A 12,585-nucleotide genomic window follows, 5' to 3' on the forward strand; every position below is an offset into this window, starting at 1 on the left:
CCGGCTCAGTCACAGTGTCCCAAGGACACATAGGGGCATATTTACAAGAACCTAATGCCACATAGGGGCATATTTACAAGAACCTAATGCTGCCGGCAGCATCACTTTTTTGACACTGCAGCATTTTTTTTGCACTATATTTATAAAGTGATGCTAGAGCCCCTACACGTCACTTTTACACTGCTTGCCCCTATTTTTCTCAACACCTGCTCTGCTGGCGGCCTTTTCTTAGAATGATATGCAAGGTAGGCCTTCCCACTTGCACAACTGACGCTGCCATATGTACAAGGATTTTTGGAAAGGCTGCTATTTTTCCAAAACAGCTGCTAAGACCCATTAACTGCAGTTTTTACCACTAGGGAAAAGCTGGTCTTAAAATGATGCTAGCATACTTGCACAAAAGCAGAACAGATCCTAAGCCATTTCGTAAGCTCAACTATGCCATGGATCTACTGCTATAGCAGCTAGGAGCACCAAGGAGACCACCAGCAAAACCACAGAGGCAGCGCAGGAGAAGGGAGAGGACATACTGCCAGAGGATAACCCTCATTGACTGCTATGTCCCATTACCTGCAGTTTTTACCACTAGGGAAAAGCTGGTCTTAAAATGATGCTAGCATACTTGCACAAAAGCAGAACAGATCCTAAGCCATATCGTAAGCTCAACTATGCCATGGATCTACTGCTATAGCAGCTAGGAGCACCAAGGAGACCACCAGCAAAACCACAGAGGCAGAGCAGGAGAAGGGAGAGGACATACTGCCAGAGGATAACCCTCATTGACCTCATGGAAGAAGAGTTTTATGCCCATTACAAGCTCAGGAGGAAGTTCATTGTCCGCCTCCTGCTCCAGATTGCATTAAGGCTGCAGACAACATTACATCGCTGCACCAACATCCATCCACAGGCCAAACTACTGACTATACTACACATCCTGCTGTGGCGCCAAGAGCTTTCAACCCACCAAAGCCAGCATGTCAGGAGTATCCCAGGCATCCTTCTCCAGGTTCCTCCCCACCATCCTGGATGCCTTCATAAGCCCTACGTCCCAGTGCTGCTACTTCCCCAACACAGCACGGCAACAACACGACAACCAGAAAGGCTTTTAAACCATTGCAGGATTCCCACATGTGTTCGGGGCAATGGACTGCACACATGTACAACTTGTGCCTCCAGCGGCTATATCCCATATCTACCACAACAGGAAGCACACCTATTCCATGAACGTGCAAGCAATCATGAACCATTTGGGCCTCTTCATAAACGTTCTAGCAAAGTACCCTGGCCGTGCTCCTGACGCATTCGTTTTCTGCTAATCCGCCATCAATGAGTGCTTCCACAATGGGACCTTTGGTAATGGCCTGCTGGTTGGTGAGTAAACCTCAAGTGCATGACCGACCACATGACAGTCAATTATGTAGGAATACGTTGCCATATTAGTCTTGGGTTGAATGAGACAGTGAATACATTCTTGTTGTGGGCCTATATACCTGTCCCATACAGCATGACATTCCTACAATTCACACATGTCGATACCACCTATGCCACTGTGGCTCACATGTACAAGTCAACTGGACTGATAGAGTATCACTAATCATGATGCTATGGTGGTGCAGCCACCCAAATCTTGTCAATATGGCAATGCTAAGTATGTCTGCATGATATTGCAAGGCCTCATAGGTATGCAGTACAGCAAGCCACAACTAAGTACATCTCTCGTTCACCCTATGTTGAGATCTTCTATCATGGGCCTTGTGGTGGCCTTTTCCATCCCTCACCAATGAAGATCACACAAGTTTACACACATTCGATGTACAGGAACCCTCCATCTGTAGTGTGCCTCCCAAAGGAAGGTGAAAAGTGGATACATAATCACATCTCATTCTCATGTCCAATTATTATGTGTCCAGCATTCTGCATGACATATTGATGTGGGTAATAGCACAGATTGTCGGAAATTGTTGCTGGAATGTATCCCTTTAAGCATGACATTATGTGAGGACATTAAGCTGACACACATGCACCATGGTGCGGGGTTGTTGGCACTCTAGTCACTATCATGTGAATATCGACAAATTGTTGATGTGTTGTATGTCAAATTAGAACATTGGAAATGTTGGGAGCTCCATTGAAAACAATGGAGTGATCTGGGCTTATAATGGCTGGTATAAGCCTGGAGCTCCAACATTCCAATGTTTCTTTGTTCACAGCTCTGGCTGTGAACAAAGGCTTCAGGGAACCGGAGGGGATTCCAATCCCCTCACGCTCCCAAAAGGCTTTGTTCTTTTTGTTAGAACATTCTGTCCTCTAGTGACAGAATGTTCTAATAGCCTTATAGCCCTTCGTAGATGGGCTATACCGCTATTAAAGTCCCTCTCCCTTGTTAAAGGCCCTCGCCTTCGGCTCGGGGCCTTTAACGCTGGAGAGGGCCTTTAATAGCTGGTATAGCCCTCTACGGCGGGCTATAAGGCTATATGAAAGGCACATTCCATCACTTCACTTTGGATGCAGATTAGCTCAGCCATGTCACATCCATTGATGCCCACTGACTACAAATGCTACATGAGGCCCTGTGTGCACTATCAATTGTGTCAAAGACCCTCACAAATGTAATAACTAGTTAAATGAGGCTTCCAAACACATTGCTGAAGCAAGGCAATCCCTGTCTCAAGCCTGCATATCACATGTACATCCCATGGTCAGGAGGCATGAAGATGTATCCCAGACCTGTAAAACGGATAAATATGGGCATTTATGAACCTCACTGGATAAACTCAACTACGCAACATTATATTGCACATCACATACATACATCACATCTTATGTGCAAAACATATATCATTTTTTGTGCCGAAACCACTACAGAAGTCATCTACTGGGCCAGACTGTACAGCATTGTGCTCCCTCATATATAAAATACATCCCACATGACAGCCAACAATTCAGTTCTCAGGGAAATAACTGTCTTGGATCTATGCTGCAATGGTCTTGTTGCAAACTGTAAGTATGGAGTAATTTACATAGCCTTACTAGCAGCAATATGTTGGAGGACACACCAAGGCATGCATAATGAACTACCATATCACAATCCCCATGAATAAGGATCATGATGGCCCCAAATGATGACTAAGTCACTGTCCTGCGGGGTATGACTTTTGGATACGAAGGGCACTTATGCTAACAATCAAACGGCCCCATCCATACATCCTCTTCCTGGTGTGTGCAGTCAATTGCTGTACACTTTCTAATTTTAACTACAGCCAGATGCCTCTACTGTGGGGCATGGTGCTTTTTAGCTGTAGGCTCAGCAGTTGTAGATGTGGTTGGACTGCCCCCATAGCAGTGGGAATCTCTGGCATCCCTGTGGGAAGCTGATATAATGTCAATGGGTGTCTTGAATAATTAGGACACAGAGCACCTCTGGTAAAGTGTGCCATCGTGCTAACTCAGTGTTTGGGCACTATGCATCGTATGATCCATGAACCAGATGATCCCATACATATATCCATTTGATAGCACACATATGCAAAGGCTATAAACAGTTCAACTCTACCCATCACACACACCACTGTATTCACGGTTAATATTTATATGAAGTGCACACTTCAAAACGTAAAAATATTATGTAGATCTGATGCAACACCATTCAGCGTGAAATATTTCTGCCTCCCCATAAGTAAAAAATGATGCATTATCGCCGGCGCGCAATATAAATTTTTTTGCATTGTTCGTTCTTTGTGAAATCGCCATGTTGAGCAGTAGCATAAAAAAATACGACGCAAAGGCTGAACATGTGCTGCATCCACACAGGAAGTGAAGTAATGGATAAAGGCAAGTAATGTAATGGATCCTGCATGCTGCAAACCAGGAACTGTGAAGTTACTTTCACTTTCACAATAAGTCACAGTTTTACTGTCTGTGCATGGGAACGGTGTTGTTGTGCTTGTGTTGGAGAGTGGTGTTGGTGTTTTTGGAGTTGGTGCATCACCCTGTTGTGTTTCTCAAGTCAATTTTGTGTGTTTATATTCTATATTTATGCGTGCTATTGGGTGTTGTCTTTTCGAGTCTATTTGTTATTGGGATGTTAGGTTGTGTTTTGTAGTGTTTGGTTATTTTATTGTGGGTGGGATCATCCTGAGGCATAGCCGTAGTCACCCCATGAACGAGCAGGAGTTGGGGGCATTCCTAAGGCTGGTCTGCCATTACCTCCCAAACATGCCAGCCCGTGGGTGCCATGTGATCCAGGGCTACCTTGTTAAGGAAAGGGAGCAGTGGAAAGCATACACAAACAGATGCTGTGCCTCTATGGGGTGGACCGTGACATAGAGAAGTTAAAGCATCTTATCGTTGGCAGAGAGTCCAACCTCCTGCATTAAGTGGGCATCGAAGTTGGTGGACCAACATGTAAGTACACTATATGTGTCAGCTCTCCTATCTTCCTCATGTTCCCACGGAGTATTGGTGGAACCATTAAGTATGGCTCACAAGAAAGTTTGGGTCTTATTAGCCATTCCCCGAAGCAAAAAGGGCAAATGCCATGCCTATAGTGCTGGCATAATATGTGCACCAGTACTATGAAATGAAATGAAATGAAATGAATGAAGCTTATATAGCGCATGACTTACCCTGGGGCATCTCCGCGCTTGCTTAGGGAACCCGTCCTGGTATTCCCCTGTGAGATAACCCTGGCAGGGTATCCACAAGGTGTAAGCCAGGCATCCCACCGCGAGGGGCCGATGTGGAGATTAAGCAAGCTATTGCCCAGAGTCGCAGAGTGTGAACCCATGAGTCGAGAAGGCACCAGAGCGAGAATTAACGAGTCCGTGGAATTTTTGAGCCCAAGACCCGCCGAGGCAGGGAATTGAACCCTGGTCTAGGGCCGAACTCAAGCTCCAGGTCTGCCACCTCTAACCCCTGAGCCACACTTCTCCACTATGTGGCCCACACTATTAGTATTACTGTAGGTGACAAAGATGAGTCCCAGGGAAGCATGGAGCAGATGTACATTGCCATAGCCCGTCCAGACAACTCATGCGATGACAGAGCAGTTAATGTAGATGTGCTCCAGATCTGCTTATTTCTCAGCAGGAATTTGTCATGTACAGTTGTGATGGGCCATTACAGAACATGTGTCATACATAAAGGGGCTTATTTACAAGACCCTTGCACTGCTGGCATTTCACTTCTAACAACGTCAAAAGAGATGCAGTGGCTGCGCTACAGCCTTGTAAAGAAGCCCCACAGTGATGTGCCAATGATACTCCTTAGCATACCTCCCCTGAATTGTCAATCATTAATTAGGCCTGCCATGGCTTACACTGCTTAGCTCACCTCTGAATGTGGTACTACACATTACACTGATCTTTAACAGCATTTCCTATTTGTTATGGGTATAATTCCTTGATGCCCACTATGGATACGCTGTGCTTTGTACTGGCTTGCCTGACGACATACCTCTGACTGCATTGCAAATCCCACATGCTCCATTTGCATGGTCTCATGCAGGGGTTATTGAAACCAGAGCCACAGGAAATGTCTTAACATATGTGGCTCACATGGTACATGACACCAGTATGAGAGCCCAAATGTGTGTCAGATGGGAGCCCACTCACATGGTACTGTATCCAAGAGTGTGCTTTCCCGAATTAGACCAATCTCTACCAATACCACCATGTCAATGATCAAATATGTAATTTTCTGCTTAGGGATGCATGGAGCATAAGTCTCCAATATCATGCATTCTGCAGCACTGACAGGTTCAGTATTCATGTTACTTAGGGTGATGGAGCAAGGATTCGCACGTAAAGCGCCTTGCTCACATTCAAGAACCTCGCCTAATGTATAATCATATTAATCCAGTTGTTCGTCATTTATTAAGCGTTTTCCCAAACACGCGGGTGTCCCCAGGATGCGTGCTTATATGTCTTTCCCATACTAACGAAGCTTGCACTAAAGAAACGGCTGCTTCGCTGAAATTCAGTCTGCGCATGCGTCGGTCATACCCATGTGATGTGACGCACTCGCATTCTGGAGGGAATCTATTGCACATGCGCACTGTTGCAAACATGGCCGCTTGTCTTTTACCATGCTCCGTGCTTGCTACAGCTGCTTCAGCCTATCTGTCTTTTCGCACTAAACTGTAATGCTATAGTTATTATAAAGTAAGGGATGTTTAGAATTTTATCATGGTATACAGTGTGATCATTTTATATGTGATTTTAAATTGTTCTCGCTTACTTTTCATGTACCGCGTCTCTGGGGCTGGGAAATTCGGGAGCGGAGCCATACTTGAGGCTCTGCTGGGCTCCGACATGTGACCAGGGAGAAACTCTACTACGCAGAAGCTGAAACAAGCCAGCTGGCTCCTGAAGCACAATGCGCCTGAGAAACTCTCTGGGAAGACCAAATCTCACCTTGGAAGAAGCAATTCTGTTGCTACCTATTATGAACTTTACTGTACTGCTGTATTCTTATGCATGGGAACGTGAACCCAAGGGGCGGGTAGGAACATTTTAATATTTAGGATGGGAAAGTTGAATTCTAGGGGGTGGTAATGACCGCATCGCCTCTCCTGACCAATCATAATGTGAGAAACTGTCACTTGCAACAATAGTGGGTGGTCTGAGAGACCCCAAAACAGTATAACTGACCCGGTTTTCCATGGAAAAATTGTCCGACTTGTCCGAGTAGCAGACCTGTCACTGACCCTACGAACTCTATAGGTGCTCAATCTGAGAGTGCTGCGGAGCACTCTGTCCATACTTTCCACAAACTCCTAAGGGGTGGAAATAATCCTAAGTGCTGGCGAAGCACTTTGCTGGGGAAATTCGAAAACCCAATCGGGGTTGCTGGCGGATTACTTGCAGGAGAGGGGTAACGCAGGCGTTGCTGTCCGAAGCTGTAGGTGTTGGTCATACCCTGGGAGGCCCAGTCTTGACCCAAACCTGAGGGGTATCCTGTCCTGAACTGTCCTTGGGCTGTACCTGCTCGCATTCTGGTATTCCAAATTCTTGAGGGTCCTTGTCCCCGTCTTTCCAAACTGACCCGTGGCCAGGGTTAGTCCTCACTCCTATTTAGGTAAATATAAACAGTGGGTTTGCGTTTTCTCATAGTCTTCTCTCACTTAGACTCATATCTTTTTCTCTTTCTTAAGGGAATATTCTTGACTTTGATATTTGTTTCTGAAATGCCAAATCATATATGTTTTGCTTATTAGATTTGTTCCACATCTCTCCCTACCTTTAGTACAGCACTAAACTGTTGAATTTATTAGTATGTTCCAATTTTTCCCTTTCCTTTAGTACGATTGCGGTGAACTTAGCAAGAATAGTCTAAAAGAACTTAGGTTAAGTACATGTTTTAGGTCCCATTCATATCCTATGTCCTAGTATAAAGTTGCAGTGACTAGTTCTGTTCTAAACTCCTACCTTTAGTCTTCCCATATACTCAAATGGTCCTAGCTTAAAATTCATAGTTACCTAGTGGGTTTGATCTTAATGATTGACGTGTTACTCTGCATATCGCTTATTGCCTTGGCATATTTTCTTTGAACTTCTATATAAAACCTTTAACATCATCAGGTGTCTGTGGTCATTTTACAGAAATTGTGGATAAGTATGTTCTGATTTATAAAGGGTATTTTTCCTAGGTCCCCTGTCTACTATTCCCTGATAGCTCCAGATCTGTCATAAGTAATGTGCCTGTGGTAAGTCGGGTACATGGTAAGCAGAGGTGTGAAGCCAAACCTTAATTGCTCATAGAAGCGTGCAGGAGTAGAAAAAGAAATCACACCCGGTTCGCCCAAATGTCAGTGTTGTATTGAATGCACGACAGGGCCCAGTGCGTGTAAGAGATTGGTAACCTCGGTGACCCGGGTGAACTGCGCGCTCTATCAGTAATTTTCTGGTAACCAGAGGATGGTTAGGACTAGTTAGATTAGGTAGACAGGATAGCTGATAAATAAACCGTGAAAATAAAATGTGCTGCTGAAATTTCTATGCTGCTGATTTTTTTTATTACATTGATTTAAAGATTTTGAAAAGTTTTAAGGATATATATGTCTATGTATATGAATGTTGCATTGCTGCTATTAGTGTGTATGCTATATTAACAAAAGAATTGTTTGTAAGTGTTCAGTGTAGTCCGAATCCCCGGGGAAGTATTTAGCTAACGGTGAGCAGAATCCGGTTAGCTGTTGAAGTCACTGGTTTGAGTCATTAGTGCAGGGTTAGGAATAACTGGAAGCACTAATTAGGACCTTTGTTTGCATCTGAGTAAATGATAGCTACGAGTCCTTTATAAAACTTTCATTGCGATATCACCTAGTAAGGGTCACATACGAAAGGAGTAGTAGGGTCTCCGAGGCTTAAATGGTAAGTAAATTAGTCCGCTGGTGAAAGCCTGACTTAGTATATATCCCAGGAAGAAGTGGATAAGTCAGGGGAATAACAGGTTCTATTTTACGTATGTGAAAGTTTAGGCAAAGAAGTCTACCTCGAGTGAATGAAAAGTAGACAGAAGTGGTTTACTAGCAGCGAAAGAAAATTCTTTTATCTCTTTAAAACACTCAGACATAGTGGCAAACGTTGCGTGTTGTTGACTAAGATTTGCATTCGCACTTTAGGGAAAGTAAAAAGTTTCCGTTACCTTGTGAAGGAGGGAGTCGGTCGGAAGACTGCCCTGACGTCACTCCGTGCCGCGCTGGTATTGGTCAAGACAGCAGGTGTGTAGTGAAGCTGAATTTGTGAAGGAGGGGTGAGTGCCGAAGCGTGAGACTCTGTCTTGCGAAAAGGCCGTGCACCCATTGGTTAAGGATTTTTGTATTCTCTGAGTTGATTGGGTACTACGAAATAAAAGTCGCGCTAGCATTGGAAGCACAAAGGTAAACAAAATTAATCAGGCCGAGTTAGAAGCGAGTCTGGAAAGTTGTATGTGGTATCCAGATTTTATACCGAATCCAAAGTATCTAGGATTTCATAAGGAGCAGATTGTACGAGGTAGACCGCACATGATGTATGGAATAAAAAGGAAAATGTAATTTACTGATAAAATAAAGAATTTTTTCAAAACTGACAAGCCCATTAGAACGAGGGAAGGCGTGCTCATTCCCCCGCCAAATACTCCTGCCTCTTTCATGATGTTTGATAAAGGGTACTATACCTGTGTATGGTTAGAAAACTGGGCAAAGTATACTGCAGATGACGGAGTCCTAGCATTCCCTGTTGAAGGTACATTTAATGGTCGGATTCTGTTTAACTTGAGGACCCGCATGAATGAATTACACCCTAGACCTAGGTTGACCCAGTACGAAGCCCTGGAAGAATGGGAGATTGAGGCTCTAGAAAGAGATAGACCCCGGATGGACAAGGGAGTAAGTAAATGGTATCCGAGGGTTCAAGCGCAAACCAAAGAGCAGAAAATGAAACAGTGGAGGCAAAACATGATGACAGAAGGATTGTTTCCCATGATGGGGGTGTTAGAAGAGGGGAAAGGAAAAAGTAAAGAAAAGACCCATCATTTAATGCCCGTGGGGGACTCAGAGGATGAGCACCTAGAAGATTTGTTAATGAAAAATCCACCTCCCTATGTTGCAGAATCAGAACCTGTGCATTCTCCAAACCCATTTTCGAAATATCCCAGATGTCGGAGGGATAGTGATACAGATGGAAGGGGTACAGACAGTAAAACCAGTAATGGGGATGGGTTTTGCAGACCAAAATCTACGGTCCCAAATTATCAGCCGTTCGGAGAAGGTCCACCTCGGTTGGTCACTCCGACTGCTCCCAGTATTTATCCTCCCTTGGTACCTCAGGTATTGCATGACAATTCCGCAGAAAAGGCTTTACGAGAAAAGGAAAAAGAAGCCCTGGCTAGACAGCGAGATGATTTGGTTCGAACCATAGCCCAGATACATCCCCATCCTGATTCCCTGACTATTCCAGTAACTATTGGTCCTGCTATTCCACTGTATAGGGATGACCTGGCTAGTCCTCGTCCTCCTGTTATCTCCCCAATAATGCCAACTCCTAGCATTCCACTCCCGAGAAAAGAAATGCTCATAGATGATGATCAAGAAAGTGAATGTGAATCAGTGGTTCTGATGGATATGCCCATCAGGGAAAACAGAACTAGCATGTCAGGATCCAGAAGTCAGAATAAGGCAAAAGAGGTTCTGATTGGGAGTACGTTGGGGGTTAGGAGTGCCACAGTAGTATCCCCAGAAGAATTAGACAGATGGACCAAAGAGCTGGAGAAAGAGACCACTCCCCAACCCAAAGCATTAGAAATATACAAATTGAGAATAGAAATAGAAGAGATGATGGCTGGAAATGTGGGAGTGGAACGCCTGAACTCTTTCAGTGAAGAAGAGTTACTGTTCATCAGTAAAAACCTTACCCGAAACGCTAGGTTGCTCCATGAAAGGTTATTGGACACTGCCACAGAAATGGGGATAGATATCAGTCGCTGCAAAATTCTTCAGAAACCCTACAGAGTAGATTTTTCTGACAAAGACTTGGAAAGCTTAAATGTAATGGGAAAACAGATCCAAATAAAAGAATTACTGAAACTCTTACAGAAATGGGGGGATGTAGGAAAGTGGAGAACCCGGTGGGCAAAGAAAAAGGAAGACAGTAGAGCGAAATCACAAGCTTCAGAATATGTACTGAAAGAAGTAACTCCCGCAGAAAAATTGTGTCCCATGAGAGAGGTCCCAGGGGGAAAATATGTCCATGCCCCTTGGTCCCGACAGGATATTGTGTCATTTACTAATGACTTCCCGAAATTACGGGAGAAACCAGTCGACTGGTACAGACAGGTCGAGCGATTCGTAAAAGTTCAGAAATGTCTTTTGAAAGACCTGGATGGGTTTTTCGACATTGTGGTTCCTGTAGATTTGTGGACCGACTGCAAAATTGAAATTGATTGGCCCAGTGAGGAATATGCAAGAGACGAGAAAACAGGAGCTCCCTCGCCTGAAGTAATGAGGAAGTATGAACAAGTCATACACTACCTCAAGAAAAAGGTGCCCGCAAAGGAAACAGATTGGACCAAAATAGATAGAACCACCCAAGAACGCGATGAAACTGTCCATTCCTTTTATGAAAGGTTACTGCAAGTATTCAAAACTTACAGTGGTATCGATAATGTAGACATGAAAGACATGACCCATTTCAGTTACAGATTTGTGCTAGGATTAAGGCCTGAAATATCACAATGGATTCGAGATAATAAAATCAGTTGGCAGGGAAAACCTATAGATGATGTCTTGAAATACGCAAAATATTGCGAAGATGAAATTGAAAATAAAAAGAAGGCTCTCAAGGAAAAGGTAATGTGGGCACAGGTGAAATTGGCTGAACAGCAGGAAAAACAGTTAAGTAAATTAAATTCCAATAATAATGCTCAGAATGCCACTGCTGGGGGAGGAGGGAAGCCCCGAGCTAAAATGAGTCGGGAAGAGGCTATGAAGAAGTTTCCCTGCCATGGGTGCGGCCAGATAGGGCATTGGAGAGACGAGTGTCCACACCTGCAGGCCGGTAATGCCCCTGTAAATGGTTTAAATCCACAGGTGCAGAAAGAGGGGACAAGAAAGAACCAGCAACAGGTAAAATTACCTCCAGTACCTCGCGCTCCTAGACAAAATTTTAAGAATCAGGGTCAGCAGAATGAGAGGGTGGAAGTATGGGAAGTCGAGAATGAAAGAGATGCAGTCATTCCGCAGTATTTGTTAAATGATACCTTCCTCTGTGAAGATCAAGATTGACGGGCCTGAGAGGGGAGGACGAGGAGTGCGTGCTTGGCGCCTCCTTACCGGTAGACCAGACTGGACCATACATTGAAGGAAAGGTTGAAGGAAAAGACGTCACCTTTCTGTTGGACACTGGTGCTACCAGATCTACTGTAAGAACAGTGGATGTTCCTAACCTACCCCTCTCGGGAGAAGCGATCCAAGTAGTGGGCGTCTCCAATCAAATAATAAGTACTCCAGTAACTGAACCAATGGAAATTTCTATAGGAAATTTTAAAGAAATGCACAGATTTGTGGTCTGTGATTCCAGTCCTGTGAACCTGCTAGGACGTGATTTGTTGTGCAAGATGAATTGTACCATCTATTGCACACCAAAAGGCGTCGAAATTCAGACCCCAGATGAAGATGGTCTGTACAAACTGATGTTGGTCAGACAAGATTCTGATATTAAACCCTTGTCAGTTGAGGATTTACCTGAAGAGCTCCAGTTAAGAGTAGTACCAGAAGTGTGGGATTTCACAGGAAAGGATGTAGGCTTAATGGCAAATGTGGACCCAATTAAAATAACAATAAAAACGAATGCTGTATACCCCAAAACCAGACAGTACAAAATGAGTGCAGAAGTGAAAGCAGGAGTAGCGACTGAGATTACCAGGCTGCTCGAAGCAGAAATAATAGAGGAAGTGATGAGCAGTCCCTGTAATTCACCTATCATTGGGATCAAAAAGCCTAGTGGAAAATACCGGGTGGTGCAAGATTTGCGCAAGGTAAACCAAATTGTTGTGCCTTGCTGTCCTGTTGTGCCCAACCCTGCAGTGATACTAAATCAGATTCCC

This window comes from Lissotriton vulgaris, chromosome 8, assembly GCF_964263255.1.
Source record: "Lissotriton vulgaris chromosome 8, aLisVul1.2, whole genome shotgun sequence".
Taxonomy (NCBI): Eukaryota; Metazoa; Chordata; class Amphibia; order Caudata; family Salamandridae; genus Lissotriton; species Lissotriton vulgaris.